Here is a 20,625-nt window from a genome sequence, read left to right on the forward strand (position 1 = left end):
GAGCCCCGGGGCAGAGTGTGTGTGTGAGTGTCCCGGGCCCAGGCGTGCGCATGGGGGGAGCCCCGGCACCCCAATGCCCTGAGCCCTGGCTGGGGAGGCTGCTTCCCCCCTCCCGTGGGGGCTCCGGAGGGGGAGGAGGCTGCGGCGGCTGCAGGCGGGTGCTCGGCCCCCCCGGGAATGACCCGCTGCCGGCAGCTTGTGGTGCCTCCTCCGCTGAGCTTTTCCCTGGGGGCAGCTGCGATCAGCTGTTTGCTGGGCAGGCTCCGCTCCGCTGCTCCCCCCCGCTCCTGGGGGGCTGAGTGAGCCCCCCCCAAACAGCCCCAGGGGTCGGTGGGGGGCGGGGCCAGCAACAGCAGAACCCCCCCCGCTCCCCTGGGGCTGCCCCGCCCCGCTCGGGCTGGGGGCTCTGCCAGGGGCCCCGCGTGAATCGCTGCTCCCTGCCCGCCAGGCTCGGCTCCGGCCACAGCAGCGGCGGGTGCCCCGGGGAGCCCAGCTGGGCGGGGGCTCGGGGAGGTTGGGGGGAGGAGACGCTCCAGATACCGGCGTGGGGGCGGGGGAGCTGAGCTGGAGAAGCCCCTTACTGGGCTGGAGCTACGCTGGGGGCCCAGCCCCATCACCCAGCCATGGATGGATTTAGCCCAGGAGGCAGGGTCAGTGTTGGCCCCATTGGGCAGGTGGGATCTAGGGCACAAAGAGGTGAAGAGACTTTCCCAAGGCTAAGCAGGGAGTCTGTGGCAGAGCAGAGACTCAAACCCAGAACGTCTGAGCCTGAGTCCTGTGCCTTAACCACTAGGCAACCTTCCCCCCGAAAGAGAGGGAACCTCCTCTGCCACTTTGAGTGTGTGGGTGGGAGCAGCCACTAGACAGAGCTGCCAGGAGGTGGGAAGGGGGGTTGGATAGGTGGGGGTGATTAGGAGTTGGGGGTCTCTGGAGGGCGGTCAGGGGACAAGGAGCAGGAGGGTTGGATGGGTTGAGGGTTCGGGGTGCCTGTCGGGCGGGGGCGCGGGATTGGAGCAGGCAGGGAGCAGAGGGGGTTGGATGGATTGGGATTTCTGGGGGCCTGTCGGGCGGGAGCGGTTGGATGGGGCGTGGAGTCCCGGGGTCTGTCTGGGGGCAGGGGTGTGGGTAAGGGGCAGGGGGACAGGTAGGGGGTAGGGTCCTAGGGAGGCAGTTACAGTGGGGGGGTCTCAGGAGGGGGCAGTCAGGGGACAAGGAGCAGGGGGGGTTGGGAGTTCTGAGGGGGGCAGGAAGTGGGAGGCAGTGGATGGGGTGGGGCTAGGGCGGAGCTCCCTGGGTGCGCACCCTAATGAAATGTGCTGCGCACGCCTATGGTCACGGGGGTGAGCTACTTGCATCCTTTTCCTATTTGTGCCATTTCTTTCCCTCTCAAAACCTGATAACAATTCTCTCTAGTTCTTCCCCTTCTCTCTCCCCTCCCCACATGTGGCTAGAAAATCCAAGGAGATTTCCTTGTTTTCCCTAAAATTATTGACTCTCTCATCTCTTATTTTCCCTATTTTGTCCATAATTCTTCAATTCTCCTCAGCTTTGGGATGTGAACCCAGCCCGTTTATCTGCAGCAATTTGTCCTTGGGTAGGTGGAATTTGCTGTCCTGTGTCACTCCCCCAGCGTGGGTGGGGGTCAGTAGGTGCTGGCTGGGGGAGCCCGCAGACGTGGCTGTCTCTGGGGGGGAGATGGGGGGGCCGATCTCTGCCAGCAACAGGACATGGCCGCACAGGAGGGGAAGGGAGGAGCCAGTGTCCCTATGGAGCCTGCCCAGCCCCTTTGGTTCTGCTCCTTTCCAGCATTTTGTTCAGAGACTTTATTACTGGGGAGGCTGAAAAATCTCCCTGTGGGCTTAGCCTGGCAGCAGGGGCCAGGTCTGCCCTGCAATAAAGAGATGGAGCATGTTCCCAGCATGGCAGAACCTAGGCTGTGTCTCTGCAGGGAAAGATCATGTCACATCACGATTCCCCCAGGAACTAAAGCCTGTTCTGAAACCTCCACAACTGCCCTTCTCGCCCTGCCAGGCTGCAGGATGTCGTCCATGTTTCGCTCCAGCTCATCCCATCCTCCCATGGGACAGGGAAGGGAAACGGCTGCAGTGGAGCCAGTTCAGGTAGGGATTATTGGGGGGGGGGGAGGGGGGTTCTGGTGGGTTCCTGCTGAAGGGACAGCAAATACACAGGAGGTGGGAGGCTTGGGCAGTCTGGCTTGGAGGTTGGAGTAGCCAAAACATTCACGGGTGGAGAATGGGAGGAGGCCAGGGTGTAGCAAACCTGTTGGGATTTGTTTAATATGCGGCTTCCATTCTAGGAACAGACCCAAGTAGCTCTTGTGTCATACAGGGGGCCTGTGATATGCAGGGGGTCAGATTAGATGCTCTAATGGTCTCTTCTGGCCATAAAGTCGACTAATTTCTGAAAAACTGAGTGTAGCATTGGAAGCAGCGTCTGAGGTTTTCCTGTCTAGCCGGCTTGCTGCCTAGAACAAACGCTCCTTGAGTGGGGTGATCCACAGGGAGTAGCTCAAACCTCCAAAGTGCCCGGCCAGGGGCAGGACTTTGGCACAGCAAGGGAGGGGTGTGGCAGTGACATCACAAAGGCCTTTTGCAGGACCTCAGCCTATTGGTCCAAGGTGGTGGGGAGGTGGTGACCTCACAGAGAGATGCTGACATCAGCCAGGCAGGTCAGGGGCGAGGGGCCAGGGAAACCTCAGAGACCCCTGTGGCTTTGCTGCAGCAAGTCTCCTTCTCCAGGTCTCTCTCTGAGGACTGAGAGAGTATTCGGGTTCACGGACGTGAGCACCAGGAGGAACCTCTTTTGAGTTTCCTCCTTCCCTTTCAGTGATTTTACTAGAAAACAGCCGTCCCTGTTTAGAAGGTAAGAGCCTCCTGGAGGTTTGAAACCTGTTCAGTCTGATCCATCTGGTGAGAGTTGAATTCTAGGCATGGAAAACACGAGCTTAAGGAGGCAGAATTTTATTCCGCACCTGGGATTTTGTCCCTTAGAATCACTGGGGACATTAGGGTTTGTCCTTTTTGTTTCACCTTTTCCTTCCTCCCTCCCTCCCTCCCTCCTTTCTCTTTGTCTCTTGCTTCTTTTGTCCTTTTTCCTGTTCACCTCCCAACACCAGGAGGGGTGTGTGTGTGTGTTGCGGGGGAGGGCTCTGCAGCTCCCACTGTGGGAGGTCCACCCAAAAATGTGGGGCTGAAATAGTGCTCGGGCAGTGATCCCCACCAGTGACCTGGGCCATCCTTTGGGCTCTCTGGTGAGAACCCTCAGCCTCCCGTCCTCAGTCTCTACCCTGATTGGCTGAGCAGGGGGTTATTGACAGGGAGGAGACTCAGATCCTTGTTGTTCTCTTTTAAGACCAAGGAAATAAGTCAGAACCAGTTCTATGTTTGATGAATTTTGCTGCTTCTCTACATTAATGGTCTCTGAGCAGTTCATGATTCTCTCAAACGTTGCAGTTCTCCTGAGATACTTGCTGAATAATTAGTGCGCACTGTTGTTGGTCTGGAGCTCATCTGTGAGCACTTTATTCAGGTCATTCAGTGTATGAAATTCAAGATCCGATGGTTAGATTGAAAATCAGGGCTTTTGGGTCCTATTCCCAGCTCTGCCCCTGACTGGCTGTGTGACCTAAGAAAAGTCAATTCTCCTTTCTCAGCCTCAGCTTCTCTCTCTTTCGAGTAGGGATAATAATGATCCGCTCCTACCTAGCTCAACACACTCACTCTTCCCCAGCACACACACTGTCTCTCCCCAGAACACAAACAGTCTCTACCCCGCCACGCACACTGCAGTTGAAAAGCAGCTGGTAATCTAGTAAGATGCCCGTGGAACGGTGGGATAGAGAAACCTGCATCATGTGATGCTGTACCAGCCCGTGAGGCATTGCAAACCCTTCCCAAAACACCCTGCAGCCAGTTGCACAGTGGGATAGTTGCCCACAGTGCACTGCTCTCTGTTGCCATCCAAGAACTGCTAGCATGGATGTGCTCTGGTGACACAAGGGGCATAGGGAGGACATTCAATAGCTGTTTTAACTAAACACTTTAACTAAAGCAGCAATGCCGGGGGGTTGGTGGCTTCTTTGTTTCCTCACCCTGGAGTAAACTCAGCTTTTTATTCCATTCTTGATGCTTCATGGAATAACAACAGACGACCGAAGAAAGACGTGGACAGGGTGGGTCTCAGGGGAGGGGCAGAGAGGTTCGAGCGGTGGGCAGAGCAGGTCTCGGAGGTGGGGGTAGTGGGCAGGGCAGGTCTCAGGGGAGAGGCAGAGAGGTGTGGGTGGTGGGCAGGGTGAGTTGCAGGGATGGGTCAGAGAGGTGGCGGTGGCGGCTGGTGGGCAGACCTTGTGGTAGGGGGTGGAGAGGCACGAGCAGGAGGCAGGAAGGCCTTGGGGGAGGAGGGGAGCGAGCGAGAGGTGGCTCAGCCGTCCTCAGCCAAAGAGGAAGAGAGGTGGGTGGGAAGTGGCCAAACAGGAGCAAGGGGGGAGCACAGGGGGGTCCTCAGAGACAGGAGAAGGGGGAGGGCAGTGCCATGGTCTGGGCACCAATGGGCTCCCCACTTCTAGGGAGCTTCCAGCGCTCACACCCAGCCTCCCCAAATGCAAGAGCCATGGGCCACCTATTCTCCATCTTCACTAACCAAGCCCCTCCCCAAGCTATGTTGATGGGAGAAGCCCTCCTGTTGGCACAGCGCTATCTGCACCGGGGTTAGGCTGATATAACTGCATTACTTAGGGAGGTAAATTTTTCACACCCCTGAGTAATGTAGTTACACCGATCTAATTTTGTAGTGTAGACCTGTCCAAAGAACCTTGGGAGTAAAACTTCACCTGCTCCTCTGCTTTACTGAATCCAAACACCAGCAAAGCTTGTCAGGCCCAGATGGAGGTTGGCAGAGAGTCAGGTGTGTGCAGACATGATCCCTTCAGCAGCTGTAGGCACCATGGCTTAGCTGGCTAAAACCACTGTTTTGTATACAGGAGATCCTGGGTTCAAGTTCCAGTGGTACCTTACTGAGTTGCTTTTGGGGCACCTGGTACTGGCTACTGTCAGAAGACAAGATTCAGAGCTAGATGGACCTTCGGTCTAGCCTAGTGTGGTTTTTCTTATGGTTTAAATTACACTCACAGGCACTGAGGATAGAGTTACTGAAAGTTTGGGAGTTAGGAGCTGATAGGTCAGTGGTCCAGTCCCCTCACAGACGACCCCATCCCTCTGGGACAGGGGCAGGTCTGAGCTCTCACACCAAATGCTCATTGTGGCTGCCAGAATCTGTGGGCAGCTCGTTTAGTTTATGCCGAGGGTTGAGTCCTGTTTTGTGCACCGTGTCTGAGAATGAAAATCCTAAACCACCCTTTGAAATGATGAATGCAGCAGGACGTGTCATTGTCCCTGCCCCAGAGCAGACAGACCAATGGGGAAATGCCATGAGTCCAGGGTAATACTCCCCTGCGGTTTTACCATTTCCACTTGCTAAACCCCCTCCCAACCTTCTGGGCTCCTGGAGCAGGGGACTGAGCCTGAGCTGAGACACGGACACTGCAACTTTACAGCCCAAGCCGCATGACCCTGATTAATGTGACACGGGCCAGTCGTGGGTGTTTCATTGCACTGGAGACGTAGCCTAATGTTATGTCTGCACTGCGATTAACACACCCAGGGCACCTGTCGCAAAGCCCGGGTCAGCTGACTCAGGGTTATGGGGCTTGGGCTGCAAGACTATAAAATTACAGTGCAGACAGATGGGCTTGAGCCCAACCTCTGAGACCCCCCGAGGGGTGAGGGTTTCCGAACCCAGGCTTCAGTGTGAACACAAATATCTGCACCACAGTTTTTAGCCTCTCAGCTTTAGCTTCATGAGCCCATGTCAGATGGTCCAGGCCAGCCATGCTGCCATCTTTATCCCAGGAGAGATGGACTCTAAGGGTACGTCTCCATTGCAGTGTCAGCCCAGGGGTGGCTCGCTGTGCTCAAAGCAGCACCCTGGAAGCCCCATATTCACCACTCTCCTATAATGATGATACGGTTTGTACAAAGTCTGCCTGGTGAGGTGTCATTTCAAAAGTCTTGTTCTGTTGAACATTAATATTGTGAGGGATTGTGTGTGTAGCATTGGCTGGGAAGTTGTGCTCTGTGTGTGTTACTGAGATGAGGTTGGGAAATGCCCACCACCAGCCTTTCAGGTGTGACAAGGGAGGAGCCAGACCGCTGCTGGGATCCACACTCCCAAGGACTATCCCAGGAGCCGTGTACAATGCAGACGTCTCCGAGATAGCACAGCGACAATGGACACTGCTTGACTCACATCCTAGCAAAGGTACTTCCTAGCCAGTTGGAAGAAACTATGACAGGTGGGGTAGAGACATTATGAGTTGGCCTCTCCTCCCCACAACTCAACAGCTGGAAATACACCTGGATGACAAAACTGATTCAGAAATCAGAAGAGAATAATAATAATACATTCAAACCAAAGTCCCCAAACACACTAGTAGTGGTTTTTCAGCAGAAAATTTTCAGTTTGGGGAATTTTGTTTTCTCAGTCAGACTTTGCCAAGGGAAGCAGAGGGAAAATGGTTGAGTTGCCTCCTTCAGAACAGCTTGGCCTAGACACTAGCTCTGGTTCACTGTTGTGGCCTTGCTCAGGTTGGGGGTATTTTAATTATTTGGGGAGGTCCCAGGGTGTTTGGGGGAGATTAAGAGGCTGTTCCCTTTTGAGATAAAAACTAAGAAATGCAGGACTAGAGAATTTTTTTAGAAATCTGGGATTTAGACATTTTATTTGAAGCAACAGGGGGAGGCAGCTGAGATTCTGAGAAAGGTTTTGTTTGATCTGTCATTGTACCAAGGGGGGAGATGGTTGTCTATAAAGGAGAGTGAAGAGTAAATGCAGCTGATGAGGATGGGGTTTGAACCCATGCGTGTAGAGCACAATAGATTAGCAGTCTATCACCTTAACCACTCAGCTACCTCATCTGAGCAGCTAACACAGGGACAGGAGGAGAAATCTAAGGCCGGCAGAGATAGGGACACTAATGAGTTTTTAAATACTAAGCGTAAGCAGGGTCTGAATGAGCTCCCCCCTCACATCTAGTGAGGAGCTGGGGGAAGACTTCAGGAACAGGCCGTGTTTGCACAGACACCCCTGCTCTGCCTAGCTATGCAGCATGGTGGGGGTGCTTCCCCAAAATGACGAGTTTGGGATGGTGGTGGGTAACAAATCACTTCAGGATTGAGTGGAATGAAATGTTATTCTCCTCCCTGTACGAGTGAAGGGCAGCAGAACGTACCTAGGCCGTCCTGACGGAGGGGTGGGTGGGGGAGGAATCGCTTTCATTGGACTGCAGAGAAGTGATTGAGGACGTCCCCCTAACCCAGTGGGCCCCAAACATTTCACACTGCGCCCTCGTATCCATGGCTGTGGCCCCTCGGAAGCCGCGGTCGAGAACCGGGGCTGGGAGTGGGGCCGTTGTTTGCTGGGGAGAGGGGAGCGGACAGGGGTCAGGGGGTCGAGGCCGGGCTGGGAGCCAGGGGCCCAGGCTGAGGGTGGGGTTGGGGAAGAGCTGGGACAGAGTGGGGCTGAGTGGGGCTCCCTCCCTGCCCTCCATGGGGGCTGGCTCAGGCCCTGAGGTGCCCCCATCAATCTTCCTCTGTGTCCCTCTAGGAGTCACGCCCCACATTTTGGGGACCACTGACCCCTACTCGCTCAGCAGGGGCTAGTGATGCCAAAGCCCAGGGAAAGGGAGAACAAGTGCAGGGGCCCCAGCACTGGAACCATGACCCCCCCCCCACTTCTGTGTGTGGCTCCGCCCCCTTCCACCCCTTCCACCCACGGCCCCACCCACTGTCACCTCTGTTCCACCCCTTCCCTCACTGGCCCCACCCTGTCACTCCTTTACCCCGGCCCCGAGACCAGAGACGCTCTGTGCCCCTGCTGCAGCCCCCGGGCCGTAGCAGGGAGTGGGAGCTCCTCCAGCCCTGGGGCCGACATGGGGGAGACTTTCCCAGGGGGGCCCAATTTGGCCAGGGCCCCTAGTCATGGGCCCCACTGCCCCCTTGGCGACACAAGGTTTGGGGAGGCTGAGCCCCCGCGAGCCTCCATTACGAGCCGCCCAGGCTACCTCTGCTCAGTGGGTGGCCAGTCTCCCTGTGTCTCTGCTGTTCGTGCTGGGGAGCCCAGCCGGCCTTAGGGGTGGGCCCCCCGGCAGCCGCCCAGGGCTCCAGGGGGTCAAAGGGCACCGTGTGGCCGTGCAAAGCTGCTCACTGCTCTCCCCTGCCCCAATGCTCCTCCGTGGCCCCATAGAGGGTGGGGGGAGCAAGGAGCAACACTATGTGCCCCATGCATCCTGGTCACTTTCCCCACCTGGGCTGGGTTGTGAGGGGAGCATCAGAAGCTGCTGCTCTCTGCCTTCCCCTGACGCAGCCCGGCTGAGGAAAGTGACCTGGATGCAGGGAGCTCGGATGATGTCACTTCTCGCCCACCTCCCACTCCCCCACAGCCCCTAGCGGTGCCCGGAGGAGCAATGCCAGCTGCTCTATGCACACAGGTCAGTGTCCCCACATGGGTTAGGGGTGAAGGGGGTGCAGGAGAGGGGCAGTGGCTGGTGGCACAGGAGGGGGCGCAGGGGTTAGGGTGAAGGGGGTGCAGGAGAGGGGCACTGGCTGGTGGCACAGGAAGGGGTGCAGGGGTTAGGGCTGAAGGGGGTGCAGGAGAGGGGCAGTGGCTGGTGGCACAGGAGGGTGCAGGGTTAGGGGTGACGGGGCAGGCGCGGGGCAGTGGCTGATGGCACAGGAGGGGGTGCAGGGGTTAGGGGTGAAGGAGAGGGGCAGTGGCTGGGGTGCAGGAGGGGCGCAGGGGTTAGGGGTGAAGGGGTGCAGGAGAGGGGCAGTGGCTGGGGGCACAGGAGGGGTGCAGGGGTTAGGGGTGAAGTGGGTGCAGAAGAGAGGCAGTGGCTGGTGGCACAGGAGGGGTACAGGGGTTGGGGTGAAGGGGTGCAGGATAGGGGCAGTGGCTGGGGCACAGGAGGGTGCAGGGGTTAGGGGTGAAGGGGTGCAGGAGAGGGCAGTGGCTGGGGTGCAGGAGGGGCGCAGGGGTTAGGGGTGAAGGGGTGCAGGAGAGGGGCAGTGGCTGGGGGCACAGGAGGGGTGCAGGGGTTAGGGGTGAAGGGGGTGCAGAAGAGAGGCAGTGGCTGGGGGCACAGGAGGGGGTGCAGGGGTTGGGGTGAAGGGGTGCAGGAGAGGGGCAGTGGCTGGTGGCACAGGAGGACGCAGGGATTAGGGTGAAGGGGTGCAGGAGAGGGGCAATGGCTGGTGGCACAGCAGGGGCGCAGGGGTTAGGGGTGAAGGGGTGCAGGAGAGGGGCAATGGCTGGTGGCACAGGAGGGTGCAGGGGTTAGGGTGAAGGGGTGCAGGAGAGGGGCAGTGGCTGGGGCACAGGAGGGGGTGCAGGGGCTGGGGTGAAGGGGATGCAGGAGAGCAGCAGTGGCTGGTGGCACAGGAGAGGGTGCAGGGGTTGGGGTGAAAGGGGTGCAGGAGAGGGCAGCGGCTGGTGGCACAGGAGGGCACAGGGGTTAGGGGTGAAGGGGGATGCAGGAGAGCAGCAGTGGCTGGGGCACAGGAGGGGGCGCAGGGATTGGGGTGAAGGGGGTGCAGGAGAGGGGCAGTGGCTGGTGGCACAGGAGGGGGTGCAGGGTTAGGGGTGAAGGGGGTGCAGGAGAGGGGCAGTGGCTGGTGGCACAGGAGGGGGTGCAGGAGTTAAGGGCAGAGGGGACACAGCGTAGGGGTTAGGGCACAGGAGGGGGCAGAGTTAGGGGTGGGGGAGGTGCAAGGGTCGGGAGTGCAGGAGCTGGGGGTAAAGGGGGAGGGGGATCGTCCAGGGGCGATGGGGAAGTGCCAAAGTACAAGTTTTGCCCAGGGCACCGTTTCCCCTAACGCGGGTCCTTGGTAACATTTCTTGCTGGGAGGGGGAGGGGAGAGACGAGGCGTTTTCTCTCTGTTTCTTTCCTCTCCATTTTCTGCTCCTTCCTTCAATTCCAGAAACCTCCCTTGTGTGTCAGACGGTGCAGTGACGCCCTCCCCACCCCAGGCCTCTGGAGCCTTTGGAGCAGGAAGATCCCAGGAGCTGAGGATGGATCCAGGGGTGAGTAGCTGGCAGGAAGGAGTCCTAGCAGCTCTTCTGGGAGCGCAGGGGAGGAATGACTCCCCCTTCCCTAGCTTCTCCCCGTGGGGCTCTGGGGAGCAGGGAGGGTTGTGTGATAAATTCCTGTAACCCTTCTGCCCCTCTGAGTTGGCAGCAACAAGGGCCGGGTTCAGTATCTAGGGGTTCTGTTTCAATAACAAAATGCAAAACTGGCTCAAGCCCCCACCCAGTGACCTGGGACAATTACATACCACCTCCCCAGGCGCCTCTAGGAGGCAATATTTCCCCTCTCGCAAGCAGGGAGTCTGAGCCGCTCCACTCCACCAGCCGTTCCATGAACCACTCCAGTGGTCCCTGCAAACTGCTCTGCTGAGGCAGCAAAGAGCCACCAAAGGTTCTGAGGGCTGGAGAAAAATGCCTTCTAGTGAGCTATGGAAAGAGCTCAACCTGCTTAGCTTATCAAAAGAAGATTGAAAGGTGACTTCATTGAAGTGTTGAAGGACCTTCAGGGAGAGAAAAGATTGGGTATTAAAGGGCTCTTGAATCGAGCAGAGAAAGACCTAACAAGACCCCATGGCTGGAAGGTGAAAAGAGACAAATTTATATTACAACTAAGGCACAAATATTCAACAGCAAGGATGATTCACCACAGGAACAAGCTACCAAGGGAAGTGGTGGATTCTCCATCTCCTGATGTCATTTCATGAAGACTAGATGCCTTTCTGGAATGTGTTTGCCCCAAAAGTAGCTATGGTGTCATACAGGAGGCCTGTGATATGCAGGGGGTCAGATTAGATGCTCTAATGGTCTCTTCTGGCCATAAAGTCGACTAATTTCTGAAAAACTGAGTGTAGCATTGGGAGCAGCGTCTGATGTTTCCCTGTCTAGCTGGCTCGCTGCCTAGAACGAACGCTCCTTGAGTGGGGTGATCCCCAGGGAGTAGCTCAAACCTGCAAAGTGCCTGGCCAGGGGCAGGACATTATCCCAGCAAGGGAGGGGTGTGGCAGTGACATCACAAAGGCCTTTTGCAGGATCTCAGACTATTGGTCCAAGGTGGTGGGGAGGTGGTGACCTCACAGAGCGATGCTGACATCAGGCAGGCAGGACAGGGGCGAGGGGCCAGGGAAACCTCAGAGACCCCTGTGGCTTTGCTGCAGCAAGTCTCCTTCTCCAGGTCTCTCTCTCAGGACTGAGAGAGTATTCAGGTTCACGGACGTGAGCACCAGGAGGAACCTCTTTCGAGTTTTCTCCTTCCCTTTTAGTGATTTTACTAGAAAATAGCCGTCCCTGTTTAGAAGGTAAGAGTCTCCTCGGGGTTTGAAACCTGTTCAGTCTGATCCATCTGGTGAGAGTTGAATTTTGGGTGTGGAAAACACGAGCTTAAGGAGGCAGAATTTTATTGCACACCTGGGATTTTGTCCCTTAGAATCACTGGGGATATTAGGGTTTGTCCTTTTTGTTTCACCTCTTCCTCCCTCCCTCCCTCCTTTCTCTTCATCTCTTGCTTCCTTTGTCCTTTCTCCTGTTCCCCTAGCAACACCAGGTTTTTTTTCTCCTGCTAATAACAGCTCACGTTAACTGATCACTCTCGTTATAGTGTGTATGGCAACACCCATTTTTTTCATGTTCTCTGTGTGTATATATATATTCCTACTGTATTTTTAACTGCATGCATCCAAGGAAGTGGGTTTTAGCCCACAAAAGCTTATTCTCAAATACATTTGTTAGTCTCTAAGGTGCCACATGTTCTCCTTGTTCTTTTTGCAGATACATTAATGGAGGTTACGTCCATTAATGGCTATTAGCCAGGATGGGTAAGGAATGGTGTCCCTAGCCTCTGTTTGTCAGAGGGTGGAGATGGATGGCAGGAGAGAGATCACTTGATCATTACCTGTTAGGTTCACTCCCTCTGGGGCACCTGGCATTGGCCACTGTTGGCAGATAGGATATGGGGTTGGATGGACCTTTGGTCTGACCCACAATGACCATTCTTATGTTCTTATGAAGGGAGGGGCAGAGCCCCATGACAGAGTTTCTGTAGTGTAGTGGTTATCACATTTGCCTAACATGCAAAAGGTCCCTGGTTCAAAACCAGGCAGAAACATGCTCGCTTATTATTTCCCAGCTCCTAGTGGCCTGTCCCTGCTGTTGTAGGAGCAGCAGTGATTTCTATGCTCAAAAGGTCTGTTATACTTCCCCTCCCCTCGCTTTTGTCTCCTCTCCTCTCTGAATGCCTGTGAAGTGGCTTTCCCCTCCCCTCCCGCTCCCTCCTGCAATGCTTGGGGGATGAATAGGCTGGTTGAACAGCTGGAAGAGCAGAAGAGTTCCTAGATAGACAAGGTGTCTGGGACTCTCATTAGGCAGCACTCACACACCCAGAGCATGGACACTGGCTGAGGTGGAGTGTGACCCACCAGATGCAGCCAAGTCATCTCCAGTTGCAGGCCATGAGGAGCAGGTCCTTAAAAGGGGAAGGGGCCCTGTGCTCAGGAGTCACTCACAAGCTTGTACCTCCAGTGAATGCCCTTTGCCCCGACCGCCTGGCCAGTGATTCGCTGTGTTACATTCCATCGCGCCTCGGGAAGACTTACCTTCATCGCACCGTCCATCGCGCGCTGGGGACACTTACCTGGCAGAATCCTGACATCCCCAGTGCCAGGCCTGTCCTGGGAGCGTGAGTATGCGAGTGAGAGTGTGACACCCTCCCCCAGCCCTTCTTTTGAGCTTAGCTGTCAGTATAATAAATGTGCTGCTTTCTGCATAACTCTGGGGGGTCATTAGTCCTCCCTAAGCTTATTAGCTGGCCCAATTTTGGGTAACAGAAGCAACATTGTTGGATCTGTCATTGTACCAAAGGGGGAGATGGTTGTCTATAAAGGAGGGTGAAGACTAAATGCAGACAATGAGAATGGGATTTGAACCTATACATGCAGAGCACAATGGATTAGCAGTCCAGCACCTTAACCACGCAGCCACCTCATCTGAGCTGTTAGCAAAGGTACAGGAGGAGAAATCTAAGGCCGACAGAGATAGGGACACTAAAGAGTTTTTAAATACTAACTGTAAGCAGGGGCTGAATGAGCTCCCCCCTCACATCTAGTGAGGAGCTGGGGGAAGACTTCAGGAACAGGCCGTGTTTGCACAGACACCCCTACTCTGCCTAGCTATGCAGCATGATGGGGCCGCTTCCCCGAAATGACCAGTTTGGGATGGTGGTGGGTTGCAAATCACTTTAGGATTGAGTGGAATGAAATGTTATTCTCCTTCCTGTACGAGTGAAGGGCAGCAGAACGTACCTAGGCCGTCCTGACAGAGGGGTGGGTGGGTGAGGAATCGCTTTCATTGGACGGCAGAGAAGTGATTGAGGACGTCACCCTAACCCAGTGGTCCCCAAACATTTCACACTGCACCCTTGTATCCATGGCTGTGGCCCCTCGGAAGCCGCGGTCGAGAACCGGGGCTGGGAGTGGGGCCGTTGCTTGCTGGGGAGAGGGTGCGGACAGGGGTCAGGGGGTCGAGGCCCGGCTGGGAGCCAGGGGCCCAGGCTGAGGAAGAGCTGGGACAGAGTGGGGCTGAGTGGGGCTCCCTCCCTGCCCTCCATGGGGGCTGGCTCAGGCCCTGAGGTGCCCCCATCAATCTTCCTCTGTGTCCCCCTAGGAGTCACGCCCCACATTTTGGGGACCACTGACCCCTACTCACTAAGCAGGGGCTAGTGATGCCAAAGCCCAGGGAAAGGGAGAACAAGTGTGGGGGCCCCAGCACCGGAACCCTGCCCCCCCCACTTCTGTCTGTGGCTCTGCCCCCTTCCACTCCTTCCACCCATGGCCCCATCCACTGTCACCTCTGCTCCACCCCTTCCCCCACTGGCCCCACCCTGTCACTCCTTTAACCCGGCCCCGCTGCGGCCCCGAGACCAGAGACGCTCTGTGCCCCTGCTGCAGCCCCCGGGCCGTAGCAGGGAGTGGGAGCTCCTCCAGCCCTGGGGCCCCCATGGGGGAGACTTTCCCAGGGGGGCCTAATTTGGCCAGGGCCCCTAGTCATGGGCCCCACTGTCCCCTTGGCAAGGCAAGGTTTGGGGAGGCTGAGCCCCCCTGAGCCTCCATTACGAGCCGCCCAGGCTACCTCTGCTCAGTAGGTGGCCAGTCTCCCTGTGTCTCTGCTGTTCATGCTGGGGAGCCCGGCCGGCCTTAGGGGTGGGGCCCCCGGCAGCCGCCCAGGGCTCCAGGGGGTCAAAGGGCACCTTGTGGCCGTGCAAAGGTGCTCACTGCTCTCCCCTGCCCCAGTGCTCCTCCGTGGCCCCACAGAGGCTGGGGGGAGCGAGGAGCAGCACTATGTGCTCCCTGCGTCCTGGTCACTTTCCCCACCTGGGCTGGGCTGTGAGGGGAGCATCAGAAGCTGCTGCTCTCTGCCCTCCCCTGACGCAGCCCAGCTGAGGAAAGTGACCTGGATGCAGGGAGCTCGGATGATGTCCCTTCTCGCCCCCCTCCGCCCCGCCCACCCCACCCCGCAGCCCCTAGGGGTGCCCAGAGGAGCAGCGTTCCAGGGAGGAGCAATGCCAGCTGCTCCATGCACACAGGTCAGTGTCCCCACGTGGGCCCAGGAGGGGGCGCAGGGGTTGGGGGTGAAGGGGTGCAGGAGAGGGGCAGTGGCTGGTAGCACAGGAGGGGGCGCAGGGGTTAGGTGAAGGGGGTGCAGGAGAGGGCAGTGGCTGGTGGCACAGGAGGGGGTGCAGGGGTTAGGGGTGAAGGGGTGCAGGAGAGGGGCAGTGGCTGGTGGCACAGGAGGGGCGCAGGGGTTAGGGGTGAAGGGGTGCAGGAGAGGGGCAGTGGCTGGGGCACAGGAGGGTGCAGAAGTTAGGGGTGAAGGGGTGCAGGAGAGGGCAGTGGCTGGGGGCACAGGAGGGGGCGCAGGGGTTGGGGTGAAGGGGATGCAGGAGAGGGGCAATGGCTGGTGGCACAGGAGGGGGTGCAGGGGTTGGGTGAAGGGAGTGCAGGAGAGGGGCAGTGGCTGGCGGCACAGGACGGGGTGCAGGGGTTGCGTGAAGGGGGTGCAGGAGGGGGCACAGAGATTACGGGTGAAGGGGGTGCAGGAGAGGGGCAGTGGCTGGGGGCACAGGAGGGGAGTGCAGGAGTGAAGGGCCAAGGGGCCACAGCGTAGGGGCTAGGGCACAGGAGGGGGCAGAGGTAGGGGTGGGGGAGGGGCAAGGGTCGGGCGTGCAGGCGCTGGCGGTAAAGTGGGAGGGGATCGTCCAGGGGCGACGGGATAGGGCCAAAGTACAAGGTGTGCCCAGGGCACCATTTCCCCTAATGCTGGTCCTTGGTAACATGTCTTGCTGGGAGGGGGAGGGGAGAGACGAGGCGTTTTCTGTTTCTTTCCTCTCCATTTTCTGCTCCTTCCTTCAATTGCAGAAACCTCCCTTGTGTGTCAGATGGTGCAGTGACGCCCTCCCCACCCCAGGCCTCTGGAGCCTCTGGAGCAGGAAGATCCCAGGAGCTGAGGATGGATCCAGGGGTGAGTAGCTGGCAGGAAGGAGTCCTAGCAGCTCTTCTGGGAGCGCAGGGAGGAACGACTCCCCTTCTCTAGCTTCTCCCCGTGGGGCTCTGGGGAGCAGGGAGGGTTGTGTGATAAATTCCATCCAACTCCCCCTTTGATCCAAGCCGAGTGACGTCTCAGCTCTGCACGATCCCCTTGGCAGGGCCAAACAAGGGATGTTTTCCACTGCCCAGGAGACCCAGCCAGGGACTGATGTGCTGGGAAAAGGGTCCGTCTGAATTGCCAAGGCAGGAAACGAACCATCTACTGCAACGTCATTAACCACAAACAGAAATGGGGAAATGGGCAGGAACTCTGGCTGCTGAGCCATGGCCACACGTACAGAGCTGCACAGCAGTGAGTGTGCTGGGGAAGCTGATCCGAGTGAACAATTGGAAATGACCCTTCAGTGAGAACAGAACCAGAGTGTAGAAAGGCCCCTGTGTTAAGTGGTTGTGGCTGAGGCCTTAGGGAGCTGGGTTAGAAGCCACAGGGTGTTTCTGTGGAGATTTGATTCTTGCCAGCTAGGCCAGGCTGGTGTGTAGTGGCTCCATGGCTGCACTTTCAGTGATGCAGGTTTCTCTCTCCCATTGTTCCATGGGCATCCTACTAGATTGCCAGCTGCTTTTCAACTGCAGTGTGGAGACTGTGTGTGTGGGGGGAGAGACAGTGTGTGTGTGTGTTGGGGAAGAGTGAGTGTGTTGAGGTAGGTAGGAGCGGATCATTATTATCCCTACTTGAAAGAGGGAGAAGCTGAGGCTGAGAAAGGAGAATTGACTTGTCTTAGGTCACACAGCCAGTCAGTGGCAGAGTTGGGAATAGGACCCAAGAGCCCTGATTTTCAAACTAACCCTCGGATCTTGAATTTCAGACATGGAATGACCTGAATAAAGTGCTCTCAGATGAGCTCCAGACCAACAACAGTGCACAGGACTTATTCAGCAAGTATTTGAGGAGAACTGCAACGTAGAGAGAATCATGAGCTGCTCAGAGACCATTAATGTAGAGAAGCAGCAAAATTCATCAAACATAGAACTGGTTCTGACTTATTTCCTTGGTCTTAAAAGAGAACAACAAGGATCTGAGTCTCCTCCCTGTCAATAACCCCCTGCTCAGCCAATCAGGGTAGAGACTGAGGGCGGGAGGCTGAGGGTTCTCACCAGAGAGCCCAAAGGATGGCCCAGGTCACTGGTGGGGATCACAGCCCGAGCACTATTTCAGCCCCACATTTTTGGGTGGACCTCCCACAGTGGGAGCTGCAGAGCACTGCCCTACACACACACACACCTCCCTCGTGAGGGGAACAGGAGAAAGGACAAAAGAAGCAAGAGACGAAGAGAAAGGAGGGAGGGATGGAGGAAAAGGTGAAAGAAAAAGGACAAACCCTAATGGCCCCAGTGATTCTAAGAGAGAAAATCTCAGGTGCGCAATAAAATTCTGCCTTCTTAAGCTCCTGTTTTCCATGCCTAGAATTCAACTATCAGAGGGGTAGCCGTGTTAGTCTGGATCTGTAAAAGCAACAAAGAATCCTGTGGCACCTTATAGACTAACAGACGTTTTGCAGCATGAGCTTTCGTGGGTGAATACCCACTTGCATCCGAAGAAAAGGGTATTCACCCACGAAAGCTCATGCTGCAAAACGTCTGTTAGTCTATAAGGTGCCACAGGATTCTTTGTTGCTTTTATAGAATTCAACTGTCACCAGCTGGATCAGACTGAACAGGTTTCAAACCTCCAGGAGGCTCTTACCTTCTAAACAGGGACGGCTGTTTTCTAGTAAAATCACTAAAAGGGAAGGAGAAAACTCGAAAGAGGTTCCTCCTGGTGCTCACGTCTGTGAACCCGAATACACTCTCAGTCCTCAAAGAGAGACCTGGAGAAGGAGACTTGCTGAAGCAAAGCCACAGGGGTCTCTGAGGTTTCCCTGGCCCCTCGCCCCGTCCTGCCTGGCTGATGTCAGCATCTCTCTGTGAGGTCACCACCTCCCCACCACCTTGGACCAATAGGCTGAGGTCCTGCCAAAGGCCTTTGTGATGTCACTGCCGCACCCCTCCCTTGCTGGGCTAATGTCCAGCTCCTGGCCAGGCACTTTGCAGGTTTGAGCTGCTCCCTGTGGATCACCCCACTCAAGGAGCGTTCGTTCTAGGCAGCAAGCCGGCTAGACAGGGAAACATCAGACGCTGCTCCCAATGCTACACTCATTTTTTCAGAAATGAGTCGACTTTATGGCCAGAAGAGACCATTAGAGCATCTAATCTGACCCCCAGCATATCACAGGCCTCCTGTAGGACACAAGAGCTACTTTTGGGGCAAACACATTCCAGAAAGGCATCTAGTCTTCATGAAATGACATCAGGAGATGGAGAATCCATCACTTTCCTTGGTAGCTTCTTCCTGGGGTAAATCATCCTCGCTGTTGAATCTTTGTGCCTTAGTTGTAATATGAATTTGTCTCTTTTCACCTTCCAGACATTGGGTCTTGTTATGCTTTTCTCTGCTAGATTAAAGAGCCCTTTAATATCCAATCTTTTTTCTCCATTAATGCACTTCAACACTTCAATTAAGTCACCTTTCAATCTTCTTTTGATAAGCTGGACAGGTTGAGCTCTTTCAATAGCTCACTAGAAGGCATTTTTCTCCAGCCCTCAGGACATTTGGTGGCTCTTTGCTGCCCCAGCTCCAGTTTCACAACATCTTTTTCACATGAGGACACCAAAACTGGAGGCTATTCCAGTATCAGTCTCACTGATGCCGTGTCACCTCCTGTGATGTTATTGACATAATCTGTAACCGTATAGATCACCATTGCGACCACTGTTCTATATTTGCAGCCAATATTGTAGAAAGGTTGTCGTGTAAGGGGTCTATGGAGAGGTTCTGATTGGCTGATTATAATGATGCCATCTCTAGATATGTATCATTTTTGAAATTGACATTATGAATATTGGCTCTATGCTGCCCGTATTTCAAACTTGTGCTCTGCTTCCAGGGAACACCCCAGCCAGACAAGTTGGTGTCAGTTCTGCCTAGCCTGCTTGATGGCCCATTACGGACCATCAGCTACACAATCGACCCATTGAGAGAAGGCAGATATGCCTTGTGACTCAGCAAGGTCTGCAGGGACCTGCCTATGGACAGAACTCTAAGGTTTTTCTATGCCATGTGCTTAGGGAGATGTATTTTCCATGCCCTGGTTCCTCGCTGACCCAGAGAGAACAAAGGAACACGAAAACAAAAACCTTCCCCCACAGATTTGAAAGTATTTTCTTCCCTTATTGGTCCTTTTGGTCATGTGCCAACCAGGTTATCTGAGCTTTTTAACCCTTTACAGGGTATTTTATGCTACCTGTAGCTATACGTTTATGACACCCTGTAAATAGCAATCTGCAGAATCTGATCCTGAGAAAGGGCAGGGTGAAGGGAAGTGGCTTCAGCAGATTTACTGAGCATGCTCAGTTCATGTGAGCATGCTCAGTGCACCATAAGTAGCAAATTCCTACACACAGCAGTTTCTCACACTACACCTGAGGCAGCATGAGGCAGGGGCTCCATCGCTGTCCAGACCCCACCCAAGAGCAGATCCCCAGGGGCTGCGAGACCCTCAGCTTCTGGGACCTGTGTGTGGAGTCTCTCTTCTGCCCACCCAGGGCTGCCCCACCTCGGATGGGCACAGAAAGTGCTTCAGTGAAAGTCTGTCCCTGGAGCAGCCCCTCTGGCGCCGCAGCAGCAGCCCGGAGCTCAGCCCCGGCTCCCAGCGCACACTGGAGGCAGCAGCACCAGCAGTGTCTGGTACCTTCCAAAGCCCGGCCACCAGGAGCTGCCCCACGGCTCTTTTCCTTGTTTTTCCTGCTTCCTTCCTACCAGCCCCCCACTGCTCCAGCCCCTTCCTGGCTCCTTCAAGCCCAACCCAGGCTGCAGCTGCCACAGTCACCGGGCCAGGGACTTTCTGAGGTGGGAACTAGCCCCATCTCTGCCAGAGCCCCGCCCCCAGGAGCTGCCCCACCCCCAGGCAGTGCCAGAGCCCCGCCCACAGGAGCTGCTCCACCCCTGCTCTGTGCTAGAGCCCCGTCCCTGCTCTGTGCCAGAGCCCCGCCCCCAGGAGCTGCCCCGCCCCGGCTCTGTGCCAGAGCCCCGCCCCCAGGAGCTGCCCGCCCCCAGGCTGTGCCAGAGCCCCACCGCCAGGAGCTGCCCGCCCAGTTTGGTTTGTTTTTTTGCCGGGTGTGTGTGTGTGTGAGATCCAGATGGAGTTAGAAGAAGTTGGGCTGCAGAGGCTCAGGGAGATTGAGGGGAAACCCCTGGGTGTCCCAGTGTTGGCCAGGGATTGTACAGCACCTAGTGCAATATGGGGTCCCAGAGCCGTAACTAGCTATTTTGCACTCAAAGCAAGAATATAAAAGTGCCTCCCCGCTGTGCCACCCAGCCCCTTGAAACACCTCCCAGCGCTGCCCAGCCCCCTTGAAACAACGTTCCCAGCACTGCCCGCCCCAAAGAAACAAACCCTCCTTCCCCAGCGCTGCCCCACCAAAACAGGTGTGGGCCAAACAGGAAGGTAGGTGGGAGGGGGAAGAACAGGCACCCATAGAGTGACCACACAGCCGTAAAATCGGACCGGCCCCCTCCCCGCTCGACCCCCTCATCACACCCCTCTTCAACCCCTAGCCCCCCGCTGGCCTGCTGCATCTCCTCCTAGTCAGTCCCCCACCCACCACTCGCCTCCTTTCACCTCCTCCCTCCCCGGCCAGAAACCCCCATCCCTGCCCCTTGAGCCCCTGCTGGCTCACTGCTCCTCTGTGCCCACCTGCCACTTGCCCATCCGCTCGCCTCCGACTCGCCTGCCCCCAGTATAAAGCCTCATTCAAAGACCCAGGGTCACCATATTACTGCACACAGCAGTCACTCAATGCAGTTGTAGATAAATCTCTGCATTATGCATTTTTG

At 56.3% G+C, this 20,625-nt stretch overlaps 2 non-coding genes and 1 pseudogene across 2 annotated transcripts; 1 reads left to right on the plus strand and 2 right to left on the minus strand.

Annotated features, from left to right (window-relative positions):
- Positions 1-20,625, minus strand: part of LOC120381855 — a 302,668-nt pseudogene that overhangs the window by 276,056 nt on the left and 5,987 nt on the right.
- On the minus strand, positions 6,911-6,992 carry TRNAS-GCU. The gene has a single exon. It is a non-coding gene; the product is annotated as a tRNA-Ser (tRNA).
- On the plus strand, positions 12,187-12,259 carry TRNAV-AAC. The gene has a single exon. It is a non-coding gene; the product is annotated as a tRNA-Val (tRNA).

The sequence above is a fragment of the Mauremys reevesii genome, linkage group 14 (genome assembly GCF_016161935.1).
Source record: "Mauremys reevesii isolate NIE-2019 linkage group 14, ASM1616193v1, whole genome shotgun sequence".
Taxonomy (NCBI): domain Eukaryota; kingdom Metazoa; phylum Chordata; order Testudines; family Geoemydidae; genus Mauremys; species Mauremys reevesii.